The 14677-nt window shown below is 45.2% G+C and overlaps 1 long non-coding RNA gene, 1 other non-coding gene and 1 pseudogene across 2 annotated transcripts in view; 1 reads left to right on the top strand and 2 right to left on the bottom strand.

The window, feature by feature from the left end:
* The window catches only part of LOC110540095 (uncharacterized), a 123567-nt gene that overhangs the window by 2009 nt on the left and 106881 nt on the right, over positions 1-14677 (bottom strand). The window lies entirely within an intron of this gene.
* LOC132653426 (U6 spliceosomal RNA) lies at positions 10423-10529 on the bottom strand. Its single transcript, XR_009591166.1, has one exon. It is a non-coding gene; the product is annotated as a U6 spliceosomal RNA (small nuclear RNA).
* Positions 11468-11726, top strand: LOC110540322 (small ribosomal subunit protein eS27-like; annotated as a pseudogene).

Genomic DNA, 14677 nt, shown 5'->3' with positions numbered 1-14677 from the left:
AAATATTAGTCAAATGAATAAATGGCAGTTATTATTCTATCTCTGAAAGCTGATAGACAACATTGCTGAATGAGGATGGTTTCAGGTGATTCAGAAGCCAAACAAGTAGGTGGTATATCCTATTATGTGTTGCAGATGACGGCTGCCCAGAGAGAGGCCTTTGAGGAGGTGGATGGGCTGCTCTGACAGGACGGAAAGTCAGTCCTTATGAGGTCACCACACTCCAGGTCAACTTTGTTGTACACTTGACTAGGCATGTACATACGTGCACCCAACACACGTAATTGAGTATCTCCATGTGTGAGGCATTATGACATCAAGCTTTGTGGCTGCAGATACTTGGGTATGAAGAGAGGCTTGCTTCCTGCCCTCCAAGGGTTTCTAGACGGCTAGAGATGACAGATAGTAATGAAACAGTCACAGTAACAAATATCTAATTATAGTCTGTGACAAGTGATAGGAAGGAAAAGAACAGGAAGTGAGGGGTCTTAACAGCTGGGGGTCTTAACCTGTCCTGGAGCCAAGAAAAACTGGAGAAGCAGAATTTGAGTTAAGAGCTGAAAATGAGTACCATGGAAGTATGCTAATAGCGGTGTCATCCAAGAAGAGACAGCATTTTAGAAAACCTATGACAGAAGGAATTCAAACCAAAAATGTGGCAGGAGCCAAAGAAATCTCAAGCGGCTGTGGTACAGAGCATGAATTAATTCAGAGAGATAAGAACTAGAAGTTTTTGGTTAGATTTACATTTGAAAAAAATTTTGCCTACGCTATGGAGAACAGGTTGGGAGAGATGAGAAATACATGAAAGAGATAAAACATTTTTTTCTGAGAAGGGTATTGAGGCCAGGAGTTGTGGCTTGTAATTGCAGCACTTGGGAGGTGGAGACAGAAAGATCAGAGCGATCCTCTGTTATGTGGCAAGTTGGGGGCCAGCCTGGACTAATTAAGGCTTTGTTTAAAAAACCAAAGCCAAGCCAGGAGTGCTGGCTGACGCCTTTAATCCCAGCACTCAGGGAGGCTGAGGCAGGCCATGTGACTTCAACGCCAGCCTGGTCTACAAATGGAGTCCAGGATAGCCAAGGCTACACAGAGAAACCCTGTTTTGGAAAAAAGAAGAGGATCTTTCCTCTTTCAGGGGCTCTAGCTCCTTACTTCGGAGACTCTAATACTGTCTGTCTTTGGTTAACAGTGAATCTCAGCGTGGAGGTCCCCAACTTGTATATTTATGAAGAGGCTTAGTATATTTAAATTATATATTTAAAAATTGTGTATTTTTAAAAAGGCTTAGTGGAGGGGGTGGTGGCATACACTTTTGAACCCAGTGTTCAGGAGGCAGAGGCAAGAGGATCTCTGAGTTCAAGGCCAGCCTGGTCTATAGAGTGAGTTCCACAACAGCCAGGGCTATACAGGGAAACCCTGTCTCAAAAAACAAAACAAAACAAAACAAAAAACAAGAAAAGAAAAGGAAAAAAAAAAAAGACTTGGGCCAGGCACAAAGGGCAGAGGCAGGTGGATCTCTGTGAGTTCGAGGCCAGCTTGGTCTACAAACTGAGTCCAGAATAGCCAAGGCTACACAGAGAAACCCTGTCTTGGAAAACCAAAAAATAAAGAAAAAGTACGTAAACAAACAAATAAATAAAAAGAAAAAGGCTTGGAACACAGTGATAACCAAATGTGATCTTAGCTACAGGACTGAGGCTGCTGGAGTACAAGTTCATGCCCTTCCTAGACAAAGGAAGAAGCTCAAGACTGGCCTGAATAGCTTATCAAACCCTATCTAAACCAAAAGTGGCTGGGGACACAGCGCCAGTGCATTTGCAGGGGATCTGGGTTTGATTCCCAGGACCCACATAGTAGCTCACAACTGTGTTACTCCAGTCTCTGGGGATCTGCTGCCCTCTTCTGGTCTTGGTGGGCACCAGGCATGTATGTGGGACACAGACATATATGCAGGAAAAATACTCATTCACATAAAAATAATGTTTTGTATTTTCTGGGACAGGGTTTCTCTGTGTAGCCCTGGTTGTTATGAAACTCACTCTCTAGACTAGGCTGTTCTTGAACTCAGACATCCACCTGCCTTTGCCTCCTAAGTGCCAGGATTAAAGGCATTCACCACCACTGCCTGGCTAAAATATTTTTTTTCTCTTTCTTTTCCTTCCTTCCTTCCTTCCTTCCTTCCTTCCTTCCTTCCTTCCTTCTTTCTCTCTCTCTCTTTTTTTTTTTTTGGTTTTTCAAGACAGGGTTTCTCTGTGTAGCCTTGGCTGTCCTGGACTTGCTTTGTAGACCAGGTTGGCCTTGAACTCACAAAGATTTACCTGCCTCTGCCTCCCTGAGTGCTGGGACTACGAACGTGTACCACCACCTTTTTTTAAGTTAAATAAATAAATGTGTAAGCAAAGACTGCATTGCAGTGCAAATGCAGGGAGAGTCAGAGCAGCAACCCGGAGACTAAAGGGACTACTGAGGTAATAGTAAAGGCAAAACTTAAGAACTCGTCGTAGCCATGCCCTAAACGAGTGACAGCTGCACACATTAAAACATTTTACAAATACGTAAGATGGCTCAGTGAGTAACATTGCTCGCTCTGCGAGCCTGATGACTTAAGTTTGATTCCTGGAATCCATGGAGGAAGCAAAGAATCAATTCCTAAAATTTGTCCCCGACTTCTGCACATACCTAGGGTGTGTGCATGTGTCAGCGTCCACACATGTGCATCATACAAGGTGCATCATACACACAGGTGTATCATGCACACATGAACACAGGCCCAACAAACAGAAAATAACAATGTAAAACAGAAACTTAGCTGGAGAGTACTCGATAAAAATGCAATTCAAAAGGACTTATTAAATTAATTTATTTTTACATTTGTTTATATAAGCATGTCAGTGGGAATGTGTACATCATAGCAGATGTGTGAAAGTCAGAGGACAATCTGTGATAGTTAATTCTCTCCTTCTATGTGGTCCCGGGGATGGAATTCAGACCATCAGGCTAGGTGGCAGAATTGTCTCAGTGATGCAAACACAGCATTTCTTGGGAGGCAAAGGCTCCACCACTGAGCCATGCAGAGTGTTAGTAAATGATACAAATAAATGAAAGAAAAAAGGCAAAAGAAGCCGGGTGCACGCCTGTGATCTCAGCCCTCAGGGAGGAGTGGCAGGCGGATCGCTGTGGTCTGCAAAGTGAGTTCCAGGATAGCCAAGGCTACACGGAGAAACCCTGTCTCAAAAAACCAACCAACCAACCAACCAACCAACCAACCAACCAAACAAACAAACAAACACACAAACAAACAGTATATTGCTGAATGCCATGAATGCTCGAGAAGCACGGAGCAAAGGCAAGATAAAGAATGACCTGTTAGTAGCTGAGGTGCCCCGCCCCCATGCTTCCTCCCTGTTGTCTACAATTAAGCCCACTGCCTCCCAGCACTCAGCATGGCACAGGAGCGCAGCTTTTCTCAGGCCACCAGAGGTCACCCTCTGTTACAGGGTACAGAATTGGACTAGGTGCCACAGAGCCAGGGGCCGGCCTTTTTTTCGTGGCTCCTGGACTGTCCGGTGGCTTCTCCACACAGAGCCGCCGCTGGTGGTGGCTGCTAGAACAGTTTCATTTATCCCTGGGGAGCTAGCTCTCTCCTCTGCCAGATTGCTGAGTGACCTGGCTGAAACCCTCCTGAAGGGACCAAGCAAGTGTCCATTCGGGTGCCAGTTCTGTTATGAGTTACTTTGTAAGCCTGGGGTGGTCATAGAATGTTTGAGCTGCACTTCTAAAATGAACCTGGGGCTGGAGAGGTGGCTCAGCAGTTCAGAGCACCGGCTGCTCTCCCAGAGGACCCGAGTTTGATCCCCAGCACAGACATGGCAGCTCGCAAAGGTCTGTAGCTCCAGTTCCAAAGGATCTGGTGCCCTCTTCTGGAACCAAGCACACATGAAGCACAGACAGACATGCAGGCAAAACACTCACACACACAAAATAATAGTAAAATTAGAAAAAAAAAAAAAAAAAAAGCAAAAAAAAAAAAAAAAAAAACCGAAAATGAGGCTGTATTACTGGGTAAGTGTCAGAACTGACTGGGTGGTGTATGCCAATGGTTAGGATGGCTAATTTATCTGTTCTGGCATTGAACCCAGGACCTGCGTACACTGGACAAGCCTCCATCGCTGAACTGCATGGCCAAACCCTCTGCTTACCTTACGCTACAAACTTGGCAAAAGCATTTTTGTACAATGCTGACACTAATATTTAGTTAATTTTCCTTTACTTGATAGATGTAGTATATTTTTAATTAATTAATGTTTTAAATTTATTAATTTTATTAATTACACTTTATTCACTTTGTATCCCAACTGTAGCTCCCTCCCATATCCGCTCCCAATCCTACCCTCTCTCTCTCTTCTCACTCATGCCCCTCCCCCAGTCCACTGATAGGGGAGGTTCTCTTCCCCTTCCTTCTGATCCTAGTCTATCAGGTCTCATCAGGAGTGTCTGCGTTGTCTTCCTCTGTGGCCTGGTAAGGCTTCAGTCCCCTCAGGGGGAGGTGACCAAAAAGCCAGCCACTGAGTTCATATCAGAGACAGTCCCTGTTCCCATTACTATAGAACCTCCTTGGACACTGAGCTCCATGGGCTACATCCGTGCAGGGGTTCTAGGTTATCTCCACGCATGGTCCTTGGTTGGAGTATCAGTCTCAGAAAAGATCCCTGTGAACAAATGGTGCTGGTCTAACTGGATAGCTACATGTAGAAAATGCAAATAGATCCATACTTATCACCTTGCACAAAACTGAAGTCCAAGTGGATCAAAGACCTCAAAATAAAACCAGACACACTAAACCTGTTAGAAGAAAAAGTAGGGAAGAGGCTTGAACTCATTGGCACAGGAGACAACTTCCTGAACAGAACACCAACAGCACAGGCTCTCAGATAAACAATAAGTGGGACCTCATGAAACTGAAAAGCTTCTGTAAAGCAAAGGATACTGTCATCAGAACAAAATGACAGCCTGCAGACTGGGAAAGGATCTTCACCAACCCTATATCTGACACAGGGCTAATATCCAGTATACATAAAGAACTCAAGAAGTTAAACAGCAACAAATCAAGTAATCCAATTTAAAAAATGGGGCACAAAGCTAAACAGAGAATTCTCAATAAAGGAATATTGAATGGAAGAGAAACACCTAAAGAAATGCTCAACATCCTTAGTCATCAGAGAAATGCAAATCAAAATGACCGTGAGATTTCACCTTACACCCATCACAATGGCTAAGATAAAAAACTCAAGTGACAACACATGCTAGAGAGGATGTGGAGAAAGGGGAACCCTCCTCCACTGCTGGTGGGAATGTAAACTTGTACAACCACTTTGGAAATCAATCTGGCACTTTCTCCGACAATTAGGAATAGATCCAGCTATACCACTCCTAGGCATATATCCAAAAGATGCTCAAGTACACAACAAGGACATTTGCTCAACCGTGTTTATAGCAGCTTTATTTGTAATAGCCAGAAGCTAGAAACAACCCGGATGTCTCTCAGTTGAGGAATGGGTACAGAAATTGTGGTACACTTACACAATGGAATACTACTCAGCAATCAAAAACAAGGAAATCATGAAATTTTCAGATGAATGGTGGGAACTAGAAAAGATCATCCTGAGTGAGGTATCCCAGGAGCAGAAAGACACACATGGTATATATTCACTTATAAGTGGATATTAGACATATAATAAGTGGATAATCATACTAAAATCTGTACACCTAAAAAGCTAATCAAGAAGGAGGACCCTGGGTAAGATTATCAATCCACATTCAGAAAGGCAAATGGGATGGATATCAGAAGAGGGAGCAAACAGGCAACGGGACAGGAGCCTACCACAGAGGGCTTCTGAAAGACTCTACCCAGCAGTGTATCAAAGCAGAGGCTGAGACTCATAGCCAAACTTTGGGCAGAGTGTAGGGAATCTTATGAAAGAAGGGGGAGATAGAAAGACCTGGAGGGGACAGGAACTCCACAAGGAGAGAAAAAAAAAAATCTATATAAAGTATATATTATGTATAAGAGTGCATTGTCTTCACACACCCCAGAAGGGGGCATCAGATCCCATTACAGATGGTTGTGAGCCACCTTGTGGTTGCTGGGAATTGAACCTGGGTCCTCTGGAAGAGCAGCCAGTGCTCTTAACCACTGAGCTGTCTCTCCAGCCCTTCCTTTATATCTTATTCTCCAGCTTTTATTTACTTTCTTTCTTTTTCACCATGTAGCCCGTTGTAGCCTAGAACTCACTATGTAGACCAGGCTGGCCTTGAACTCATAGAGAACCACCTGCCTCTCCTCCCAAGTGATAGGATTGAAGGAGTGCACCAGCACATCCAGCATTACAAACACACACACACACACACACACACACACATAATTTTAAAAAATTTAAAAGAAGACTGAGACTATAGCTCACTGCTAAAGTGCTCACCTTGCATGCAGGAAGTGTTAGCTCTAACCTTCAGTAAAGGGAACAACAACAACAACAAAAAAAAAACAATTAAAATTTCCTCCTTCGAGTGACAAGGTGTTGAAATAAACCTCTATGAACACAAGTATATTGGATACATCAGCTTGCTGTCATAACTTGGTGAAAGGGAATTTGCACATAAGGCGGGCTTTAAGAACAATAGCATACTTCTTCGCCGATGCCATGATAGCAGAAGTTGTAGAACAGGCCAGGACTGACTGGAAGCATGATGACCCCAATGACCAGGCAGCATTGCACCAAATTCACCAAAGATCCAAGAGCCTGCACAGGAAATGAAGTCCTAGGAACCACATGGGCAAAAGCCACACTGAAAACATGCTTGCTGCCGCCACGTGAAGTTTGTGATAGCATGAATTGAGCTGGACTTGGGGAGTTCATTTCTGCACCTGGGAATGTTTCTGGATCCCATCTCTAAGATGACCTGGGGTCTGAGGATGCTTGTCCGTTGCTGTAACGGTTGCCAAACAAGCAGGAAACCGTGCGTTCTGTCCCTAAGCACTAATCTGGGTGTGGTAGTACATGCCTGCAATCCCTGGACTGGAGAGGTTGTGGGAGGGGCATTTGAAGTTCACTGTCACCCTCAGCTACACTGAGGGGGGGGTGATCCACCTGAGCTACAAGAGATTCTGTCAAAAAAAAGTAAAAACAAACAAACAAAATCAAAACAAAACACACACACACACAAAAGCACAACCAACCAACCAACCAAACAAACAAAAACCCAAAACCTACCTGAAAGAAATTCGTATTTGAACGGAGACCTGAACCAAACTGGGCTGGGCCTGATTTGTTAGAAGCAGTGTGTGGTGGTCTGAGTGAGAAAGGCCCCCATTGGCTCATATGCTTGAATACTCGGTTCCTTGCAGGTGGAACTGTTTGGAAAGGATTCTGTCAGTCGACTTGGTCATGGCATCTTAGCACAACAATAGAAAAGTAACTAAGACAAGCCTGGTGGTGTCGGAGGCGGCAGTAGCAGCAGCAGCAGCAGCAGCACTGGTGCACACACCTTTAATCCCAGCACTTGGGAGGCAGACGAAGGTGAATCTCTGACTTTGAGGCCAGCCTGGTCTACAAAGTTCCAGGATAGCCAGGGCTACACAGAGAAACCCTATCTCAAAAAACCAAAAGAAAGAAAAGAAAGGTAACTAAGATAAAGTAGTTATACAGATTATAAGATCCCCACGCTCAGTCACTCAGTTGTAATGTGTGTGTGTGTGTGTGTGTGTGTGTGTGTGTGTGTACACACTTGTATAGAGGACAGAGGTTTTCAACTTTAGGTTTTTTTTAAACTAGGTACCATTCACCTTTCTGCCAGGCATGGTAGCACATGCCTGTAATCTCAGAATTTGGGAAGGCAGAGGCAGGCAGAGCTCTGTGAGCTCCGAGAGTTCCAGGCCAGCCTGGGCCATCCTGGTCTACAAAGAAAGTTCAAGACAACCAAGGCTACACAGAGAGACCTTGTCTTGAAAAAAAGAAAAAAGAAAAAAAAAAAAAAAAGAAAGAAACAAAAGAACCAACCACCTAAACAAACCAAAACCCAAAAAACAAAACAAAAAACAGGATGCCAGGCCAAGACTGAGATGCCTTTAACACCCATCCCCTGATTTCTGTAGTGCCCACAAGTACTCCTATAGTAATGCCGGCTCGTCCGGACCTTCAGCTCCTTCTCTTTTCTGATCAGATACCCACCCTACCCTTTGCCCTTCTCCTAAGCCTGTACTAATGGACCACCTGTGCATCACCCAATTTCTTCTTCTTTTGCTATAAAAAAAACAAATGACCCCCTTCACAGAGCTCTCCCTGCTGGGGTTTTACCCCCTGTTGTATTTCACAGGCAGAGTGGCTGCTGCAGGCCAGGCAAGCTGAGATGTGTTCCTGTTCCTCCTTTGGCTGGAAGAAATAGGACCCACCATCTCCCTGGGGCCACGACAGCTGCCATTGTCCAGATACACCTGACTGGAGACTTTCAAGTCAAGCTCGATCAGGAGGTGACATCCACAGCTGAGAGCCTTGAAGCCCTTCAGTGACAGGCGAACTCTCTTGCTGGGTCCTGCTCTAAAGCATGAGAGCTAGACCTAATGACTGCTATGTGTGGGGAGACAAAGTATTGGAACGAATGCTCTAAGTAAATGAATCAAATGCCGTTTGGGACCCTTGTTAATACCCTCAAAGGCTCTGTACAGACTCGCTCTTGAGATTTCAACCCACTACGCAATTAAGTTAGTTCAAGAATCCCTTGTGTTCCCCGCCCCTACCCTTAGCCCTCTGATAATGCTGGGTTTTATTTTGTTGCCAGCACCCTGCCTTGTCCAGTTTGAAAACAGTGATGAGTAACATTGCAAAATCAATTGGGATCGAGTTCAGTACCAAGCTGTACCCAGCATGTACGCAGTGACTACAATGCCACCACTCCTTAAAACAGGCCTGGGGCTAGAGTGAGGCCAGAGACCTGTCCAAGCCCTGAAAATCTCATCCTGAGACCACAAGGAGTAGGATCGCTCCCTCCCTGCTTCCGGGCCTGCACGTCCCGGCGTTAAGTCTGGCGATCCACAATTCTCAGGGTAATCACTGGTCACACAGCAAGCACCAACAATGAGGTAAACCCACCCTGGAAAAATCCCTTTCTACCTCTCAAGGTTCCTACAGTGCTTGGTCACTCTGGAGTAAACACACACCTAAGCTGTTTCCCTGAATATCATCTAAGAGTTGCTGTTAAAGTTCTCAGAGAAAGTCATCTCTCCTCTGCACTCCCAGCTGGACCGGAATCCTGCAGGACCCGACCTGTTCCAGGCTCTACTTCCTCTCTCCAGGCTTGCCCCGAAAGAGGAAGCAGAACTCAGAACCACAGTCCATCTGCTTATCTTTATACCTATCTATCTATACATAAAGACATATATGTACGTATAAGAAAACTTTCAGAAGTCATCACAAGAAAACTAGGAATCATACCAAAAAACATCATAAAGACGGCCAGGTGGTGGCGGCACACCCCTTTAATCCCAGCACTCAGGAGGCAGAAGCAGGTGGATCTCTGAGTTCAAGGCCAGCCTGGTCTATAGAGCTATAGAGTTCCAAAACAGCCAGGACTACACAGAGAAACCCTGTCAAACAAACAAACAAACAAACAAACAAAACAACAACAACAAAACCTGAAAAAAACAATATCATAAAAAAAACAAAAAACAAAAAACTTTTCCCGGCATGGTGGAGCATGCCTGTAATCCCAGCACTCTGGGAGGCAGAGCAGGAGGATCTCTGAGTTTGAGGCCAGCTGCAGCTAACAACCACCTGTAACCGCAGTCCTGTGAGATCTGATGCCCTCTTGCGGCCTCCTCGGGTATCAGACATACATGTGACACATATACATATATGCAGACAAAACACCCATACACATGAAATATAAAATGACAATTAATACAGAAAAAGGCTGAGTCAATGAAACTCTGTGGAGGTGGTTGCTATGGAGATGACCTAAGAAAGGTCAAGGAGACTCCTGGTCCAGCCTTTTCTTCACACAGTAACTCATCTCCATCCTCAGGAGTGCTGTCCTATTTCTCTCTCTTTCTTGCTCTTTCTATCTCTCTTTCTCTCTCTCTTTCTTTCTTATGACAGGGTTTCTCTGTGTAGCCCTGGCCGACCTGGACTTACTTTGTAGACCAGGCTAGCCTCGAACTCACAAAGATCAACCTGCCTCTGCCTCTTGAATACTGGAATTAAAGGCTTTTGCCACCACCACTTGGCTATGCTGTCCTCTTTTTTTTTTCTTTTTTTGCATTTTATTTTTTCTTATCAGTTACATTTTATTAACTCTGTATCCCAGCTGTGTTCCGCTCCCTCATTCTCTCACAGTCCCTCCCTCCCTCCCTCATCTCCACCGTGCCCCAAAAATATGGAACGCTTCACGAATTTGCGTGTCATCCTTGCGCAGGGGCCATGCTAATCTTCTCTGTATCGTTCCAATTTTAGTATATGTGCTGCCGAAGCGAGCACTGTCCTCTTTCTTAACAAACTTAATTTCTATTACTAACCCCTGGAGCAAGCAAGTCTTTGTCCTGGAACCCCAAAACCTAAAAAACTCCTAGAGGTGCCCCCAGAGTCATACCAGCACCTGTAACAGTGCCAGTGCTGCGGGATGAGCAGGCTGCCTGGCATGACCCCACCTGTCGAAGGAGAGAGGTCAGACACGTTTGGAGAGTGGCCGGTGAAAGAAAGTTAACAGGTGTGTTTGTCTCAGGACTTCTGAGAGCCCCGTCAGGCGACACGTGCTGTGACTTGCTAGGAGGTTTAGGATACCCAGCTTTCCCCAAAGTTTTTCAGTCAAGAAACCCAGCTTGCAGGGCTGGAGAGAGGGCTGAGCAGTTAAGCACACTTGCTGCTCTCACAGAGAACTCAGCACCCGCTTCAGGTGGCTCACAACCACCTAGGGCTCCAGATCCCAGGGGAATCCTGTGGCTTCTGTAGGCGCCTAGACCTAGGTGCACACACACTAAACGAAGGTGTGGTAGTTCACAGCTCTAATCCCAGCAGTTGGGAGGCAAAGGCAGGTGGATACCTGTGAGCTGGAGGCATGCCTGGACTACATAGAGTTCCAGGTGAGCTAGGGCTGATTAGCGAAACCTTGATTTAACAAACAAACAAAAAAGATAGATGAGGTTTATCTCTGACTTCAACACACATAGGCAGGCAAACTATACGTCTCCTCCTCCTCCTCCTCCTCCTCCTCCTCCTCCTCCTCCTCCTCCTCCTCCTTCTTTTCTTCTTCTTCTTCGCCTGGTCTTTAAAGGCTGAGCCATCTCTCCACCCCATCCTCAAACTTTTAATTCTTTTAATTGGTCGTCTTTCCAAATTCTTTTTGATACGTTTTGGGGAAAATGTGTTTGTTTCCTTTCCGGCGGTGATGACCTCCCCATGAGAACATGCATGAGAACATGCGTCTCGGGAAGGATCTCCCTCATCCCTCTCCAGGAAAGGAGAAGAGGAAACACAAGAAAGAGAAAGTGCCTGGTACAGAGCCCTAATTCTTACTTTATGGCTGTGAAATGCCCAGGATGCTATCAAATCACCATGGTCTTTAGCCATGCACAAACAGTAGCATTGTGTGTTGTCTGCTCCACTGTTCTCTGTCAGCCTACAGGCAGGAAAGCAAGATGGACAGAAGGGTGCTCCTTCAGGAGAAAGCAGCATTGACAGCAACTGATTCAAGATGAGTGGGAGCCATCCCAATAAACACATTTTGGAAAAAAAAGAAAAAAAGAAAAAAAGAAAAGAAAAATAAGAGGGAAATGTGTTAGTTTTTTTTTTTTTTTTCTTCTGTAATATGGGAGCTAGAACATAGGATCTCCAACATGCCAAGCAAGCACCCTATCACTAAACCACACCCCAGCCCAAAGATGTTAATTTGGGGATGTGGTAGGGGTAGGGTTCTATATGCTGTCTGGGTCACTTTCAATTTCTTGAGCTTAGAGGATCCTCCCACCTCCACCTTTCAAGTGCTGAGATGATAGACAGTGCCGCTGTGCTTGGCCCTGAATACAGTAATTGTAATGTGGCTGGCTTTATCAAACTCTTCCTTAATAGAATGTATGGCGTTGACGTTCCCAGAAGAAGCCACGTCTGCATGAGAGATCCCACAGACTGACCTTGGCTGAGTAGAATGCAGTGTTGATTGTGGGTGAAGGAATACTGGAAGTTGGAAGCCAAAGTTACATTGGCCTATCTAAATCCCTCAGATAGCCATTTGCTGCAGTCTCGGCAACCGACCTCATGTCCTCGTGACTGCAAGGTAAAACTCTTGGAATGTATTCTTAAAGTTTGAAGACATCTAGCCTTCATCAACCCTACACCAAGAATCCTATAAAATAGCATGATATTATTTGTAAGTTTTTTTTTAAGATTTATTTATTATTTATACAACATTCTGCCTGCACACCAGATCTTACTATAGATGGTTCTGAGCCACCATGTGGTTGACTGGGAATTGAACTCAGGACCTTTGGAAGAACAGCGAGTGTTCTTAACCTCTGAGCCATTTCTCCAGCCCCTATTTGTAAGTTTGTTTTGTTTTGTTTTTTATCTTGAACTTGCAAGTTTTGATCTTGAACTACTTTTCTTTTTCATTTTCTTGGGACACAGTCTCACTAGGACTGTGACACTAGGACATAATGACAAAGCCTGTCCTGGACCTCACTATGTAAATCAGGCTGACCTTGAACTCATAGAGATCTGCCTGCCTCTGCCTCCCGAGTGTGGGGATTAAAGGTGTGCAACCTCTCTGATTTGTAGTTTTTCTACACTCTGTGACTACAGAATTACAGAGTTGTAATTACAGAATTACAGGGTTATAGCCCAGTGGTACAGTATTTGCCGAAGACTTTGGCAGAAAGGTGAGAAAGGTTCATGTAACCTTTTCTGTGGCAAAACATGCCACTCAGTAACTTAAATAGATGTTCCTGGGTCACGATTACTATTGGGCTTCAGGAGGTGCCTATTTAACATACCAAAGTGGACCTGGCCTCCGAGTTCTCCCAGCATCCCTCAGTCCCTACCTGTTACAGGGACATATCCCGCTGGTCTATCCCATCCTCTACCCTGAACTTTCCAGCCCAGGGCTGCGCTTCCCTGCATAATCCAGATATTTTGGTTTCCTCCCTCTCTCTGGATTTCTCTCTCCCTGTGCTCCTTCTCTCTTTCTCTTCCTCTTCCTCCTCCTCTCTGTCTCCCTCCCCAGGGCAACTTCCCTGGCCTCCTTCCTTGGGACCAGTGAACCCACTGGAGAGCTGCACTCAGTAAGCCTGCCTTTATGCTTTAATCTGACTTGAATTGGCTCATTTAGTCAGCAGAGAAAAAACCCATTAGTTACTGCAATTAAACACAAGTGAAGAACCAGGAGACAAAAATTGGTGGAAGAACCATGTTCATCCAAAGCTGCCCTGCCAGGGTGTGGTGGAGCATACCTGCTAAAAGGAAAAGACTGAGCGAGCCCCAAGACCACGTTCTCAGCACAAAGGAGACTTAGACACCACAGAGGCCAGGGAAGATAGAGGAGAAAGGGAGGAAACAAGGGGGAGCAGAACAAAAGACTGCCTCCAAACACAGAGGAGACTGACGGTTCCCGTAGGGAAATGGTGGCTCCAAAAGATCAAAGTAGAAACCCCTGAGTTAGGATAAGGTGTCTAATTTTAGTTGGGCATGCTAATTAGGTGATTCAAAGGGGGCTTCTGGTTACTGGACTTCAGTACTTTGATATGTGGACCTCGGTAGTCAGCCTTAGCAGGGCAAAGTGGTCAAATAAGGAAATAAGACCTTGGAATGTAATCTCCTGGATTTTAGCAAGGCAGAGGGAAACGGGGAGAAGGGCAAGGCCGGCCAGAGCTATGTTTGCCCTGCTGGCTGGAGTCCCTTCACCAGCATCCTATGCACCAAATAGGCAGAGTCACGGAAATCAGAAATTGAAGGCTATTCTCGGCTACAAGTAAGTTTGAGGCTAGCCTGGGCTACAGGAGACACAGTTAAAAAAACAAAACAAAACACAACCAGGCTGGAGACTTGGAGTCAGGTTGAAGAATGCTTGCTTCTCTTGCAGAGACCTGAGTTTGGGCCTCAGTACCTCTGTCTGGCAGCTCCTGACCACCTGTAACTCCAGCTGCAGGGGATCACTGCCCTTTCCAGGTTTCCAGGGGTCCTGCCTGCACATACACATATACAGATACATATTATAAAAGCCAAGTGCTGAAGTTCACGTTAAAGAAGACACAGGTCTTAATCTCTCTCAATCTCTCTCTCTTTCAGTGCTAAAGGTCTTGGCAGAGGGAAGGGTTCAGTGAGGCAATGGGTAGGATTTGCTTCTCCAGGGCACATTAGATCCTCTGTGTCAGGAAGGAACCAGCCCTCAGCCTCCTGCTGCCAGCGTCTGCATTTTCCTTTCAGATAAACACAATTTTTATTTTATTTTTTGCAAGCTAACACATGAGCTGGGGCGTGTATTAGAGAGACCAGTCTTTAGAATCTGGTCAAAATTAAAGCAAATACTAGGAAAAAGATCAGGGAGAGGAAAAGCATAACGCAAAGCTACTGAGTTTTGCATGTTTTCTACAACTTGCAAACATCTTTCTCAATATTTATTTGCTTATTTGTTCCAC

This window comes from Meriones unguiculatus, chromosome 3 (assembly GCF_030254825.1).
Source record: "Meriones unguiculatus strain TT.TT164.6M chromosome 3, Bangor_MerUng_6.1, whole genome shotgun sequence".
In the NCBI taxonomy this organism is placed as follows: Eukaryota; Metazoa; Chordata; class Mammalia; order Rodentia; family Muridae; genus Meriones; species Meriones unguiculatus.
Note: the sequence above shows the minus strand (reverse complement) of the source record. Positions and strands in the feature narration are given on the sequence as shown.